Below are 4,310 nucleotides of genomic sequence, written 5' to 3' on the forward strand. Positions count from 1 at the left end.
TCTCTCTCTCTCTCTCTCTCTCCCACACTGTCTTTCTGTCTCTGCCCCTCCCTGCCTGCTGCCCAGCCTCTCTTCACCACTTGCCAGACGAGAAGGTGAAGGGAGCATACTCGGACATTAGAGGGGCGAGGGGGGGTCACTAAGAGGAAGCTGACCGCTGTGGGCAAGAAGAAGAAACGACATTCACAGTAGAACAAAAAGCAAGACTGAAAAAGTTCCAGCTCTGGCCTGACTGTTTGTAATCTCTCGTGTTTTCAGTGTGCACAGCTGCTTAGTTTGAAGGCTAAGATGAAGAAAGGGGACAGTTATAGAAGGTATCAGTTTGAAACTGTTTCCAGTTAAGTTTCTTTGCTCTTCTCTATTTGGCGAATATGAATATATATATATATGTATATGTATATATACACATATATATTTATTCCTGCTGTGCTGTTGGCCAGAGAACAGCACCAGCTCACCTGCTCTCAAAGAGCTCCTGTCTCTATGTTTTTAATTATTACGATTATTTAAACCTTTAAACATTCATAATGTGATTTCTTTTTTTATGTACATGTGTAAAACATGAGGGCTCTCACTGCTTTAAAAAAAAAATTCACTTCTTTTGTTTTGGTTTTTTTTGGGGTTTTTTTTTTTGCAGAGGAAATAGTGTGCCTCCAGCATATCTCCTACCCTAAACTTGGAGTGATATTAAATTTTTATTTTATGTTTTGTTTTGTTTTTTTTTTTTCCTGTTTGTGTTTGGAGCAGTGAGAGAGCAGATCATATGTTATGCCTGCACATATACACACTTATTTCTAACCTACATTCCAGGAAAAACAAAAAGTGCACATCATTCCGTGTTTGCTGCGTTTCACACGCATTTACAAGCCAGTGTGACACATTGAGACATGTCCTGGGAATCCAACACCTCACTGTGTGACGAAGCAAGACCAGGGATAAACGTTAAGCCAAAAAAAAGGTCTTATTGTGAGAAATGTGCTTTTTATTTTTTTTTCCTTCCACTTCTTACTTGTACTACCAATGTGTTACAGGCCATATTTACAGATGTCCTGTCACTCAGAGGGACGAGTCACAGGGCTGTGGGTTACAGCCAAAACATTATCCTGTTCACTCCCCTCAGCAGTGGTTATTATTTACAGTCGCAGTCAGACATATTGGTTTGAGGGACATGAATGTGTGCCTCAAACTACTATAAAAATAATCTAATTAGATTAATTTACAGGGAACACTGTAAATGTTTTAAATTTGTCCGTGCGCCATGATTACTGTAATTATGATGATTGTAATAGTTACCCTTTTAACTATGCAGCCCTTTGTTGCCAGGATTTATGAAGCAGTGGATACTCCTTTGAACTCAGATTTCACGTCGTAAAACTATGTCTGGCCACTTTATTCTGAGCATTTTAATTTGTTCACATTATCTCTTGGCGTAATGGCCACAGATCGGGGACAGTTCATATTAAAGAAAGTGTGTTTTGATTACAACAAATATGTATTCAAATGGTTCTAAGAAAGTGTTTTACTGTAACCAAACAGTTTTAGATATTCTTTGTTTCTTGTTTTGTTTTGTTTTTTAGTTAAAAAGGAAATCTGTATTGACCAGCAGTGGTTGAGTGAGAAGGGTTGAGTTGCCAGTGTTGGGAATAAAGTAATCGTGCCATCTGGTACCCATCACTGGGCCACAGCGACATAAAGGACCGTTCGTGTTTGTGCTGTTGTGGTATTTTTGGGCAGCTTTGTCATAGCTACATGCTGCTTCCCAGAATCCAGTGAGGATTACACTGCCTAAGAGGTAATTAAATTGCCACTGCCCTTGGTTTTATTTGTAATGAAATGTGCAAACAAAACAAGAGGGAAAGAAATAGAGGCTTTGTGCAAAACACTGACTGATGGATCGAAGCGAATGCAGAATGCTACATTTTATTATTGTGAACGTTTGTCCAGCTGGTGGATCAGGACCTCCCTTGTGCATTAAGTTGAGGGAGATGTTCTTTCCTGTGATTCTGGGGTAAGAGCAAGATTGACATGAACAGGCAGAGTTAAAGCTTGAATTTTTCTTTGGTTTTTTTTCTGTAGCTCAGTCATGGATGACAAAGGTAATCTGCGCCTTCATTGAACCTAGAAGGAGCACTTTTGGTGTTATCTTTCCAGGTTTGTACTCGAAACAGTGTTTTCTTTGCTTGTACGTGGTGACTATATGATGTAAGCTCAATATTCTTGCTCAGTGTTCAGTCACTGGGGCACACCTAAGCCATATGCTATGATTAGAGGTAAAGGCAGGGTCAGGAGTGAATACTTGAGGTCTCAAAGAAAAAGACAAATGTTGCATTTGCACCCCCATACTAATCCCAAAGCTCCTCCGTGTAACATTTATTTCTCCGATGGATAAGAGCTCACCCTCCAATGCTGCATTGCTCTCATTGCTGAACTGTCTGCTAATGTCTATGTGCCTCGATCTGTGTACACATCACATTGAAGCCACGTCTTTCACCTGCCCCGCTGGGCATAAATCACCTGCACAGCCATGGTACACCCACACAGGTGCTGTCACTTTGCTTCTCTGCACCATGTGAGCCTCTACAGACCACGTTTGACTGACACGCCCCTGACTGTACTGTTCACTTCTATCGAGACAAAACGTACTCCCGCCAACCTGTAATGAGCGCTAATCTGCCAGAATAACCGAGAACACCTGTGTGGGTGCACAGAGCCCTTAACTAATTTGAGTTTTGCATTTTTGTTTTTCTCCAGTCTTGTCTGTTTAGTTAGTGACAGCTCCATTTACAACCGCCTTTCTGTAATGTGCCTAAATATGGAGAGGAAGAGTATTCATCTTAATTTTGCCTTTCATATGAAACATATTCAAGCCTGAAAAGTAAATAAAATACTTATTACTTATACATCTTTGTTAGCCTTTTTTTTTTAATGTGCTGGTGTGACTCAGTGAGGTTAATTCTTTTCAGTTCCAAGACCAAAATGTAACTGCAACAGGTGTCACTAACTACACTACGCCACAGGAAATCTGTACTGTAGTTTCAATATGAGAATGTGTGAACAGCAGCCTGAAAGTGACCAAAGTGTTGCTGTGCTGAAAGTTTATTATCAATACCTTAAACCCAACGATCTGAAGGCAATTCTACTGTAAAAGAAACATAAGTACATTATTGGAAAACAGGGCAAAAGGCCACGTTGTGGTAGATACACCAGGGGGGCCACCGTGGCTCAGGGGGTTGGGAATCGCATCTGTAACCGGAAGGTCGCCGATTCGATCCCTGGGCTCTCCGTTCTGGTCGTTGTGTCCTTGGGCAAGACACTTTACCCTACTTGCCTACTGGTGTTGGCCAGAGGGGCGATATGGCAGCCTCGCTTCTGTCAGTCTGCCCCAGGGCAGCTGTGGCTACAACTGTAGCTGCCTCCACCAGTGTGTGAATGTGAGAGTGAATGAATAGTGGTATTGTAAAGCGCTTTGGGTGCCTTGAAAAGCGCTATATAAATCCAATCCATTATTACTCGTATTGAGTTAGACTTGCGTTCTTGCTAAACTGGTGTAATTCTTTGTGGGAAAATTATTGGGTTGAGAGCTGGCGCCTGATTTCAGTACACTGAAGTCATTGTCATGTTCAAGAAGCTTTGTGATATGGCGCATTATCAGCCATCAGAAGCCATTGGAAGATCTGGGATAGACCGCAGCAATACTTGGGCTGTGGCACTGAACTCGGTAATAACGGACCCAAAGTGTGACAAGACTACATCCCTCACACCATTCATTACATCATCACTCCAAACCTGAACCTTTGATAAAAGGGAGGATGGAGTCATGTGCGTATTGTAGCCCCAGTTTCCTAATCTTAGCTCAGAGGATTGGCACCCGGTCTGGTCTTCTGCTGCCCAAAGATGCTCTTCCCCATACCCTCGTTGTAACAAGTGGTTACTTTTGTGGCTGTTGCCTCCCACTCAAAGCAGTCGAACCATTCTCCTCTGGCACCAAAAGGCATTTTCACCCAACTGCTGCTCTGGATATTCTTTTTCTGACCCTAGACATGGTTGTACGGAGAAAGAAAAAAAAATCACAGTAAATCAGCAGTTTTTCATATACTCAGACTAGCCAGCGGGTGTCCACCCATATGGAAAAGATATATATAAATCTTATAAAGTTTGTATCTGTCTTGTGTGAAACTTGTATGAAAAGCATATAAGAGTGAAAACAAATATAAGATCCCTTGAAAAATTATATAATGAAACTTGTATGTTTTGGATACTTACTAAAACAATGTATGAAAGTAATGAGAAAGTGGCCACTTTCATGAGTA

Source organism: Haplochromis burtoni, unplaced genomic scaffold (genome assembly GCF_018398535.1).
Source record: "Haplochromis burtoni strain Fernald_Lab_line unplaced genomic scaffold, NCSU_Asbu1 Contig_287, whole genome shotgun sequence".
Lineage (NCBI taxonomy): Eukaryota > Metazoa > Chordata > Actinopteri > Cichliformes > Cichlidae > Haplochromis > Haplochromis burtoni.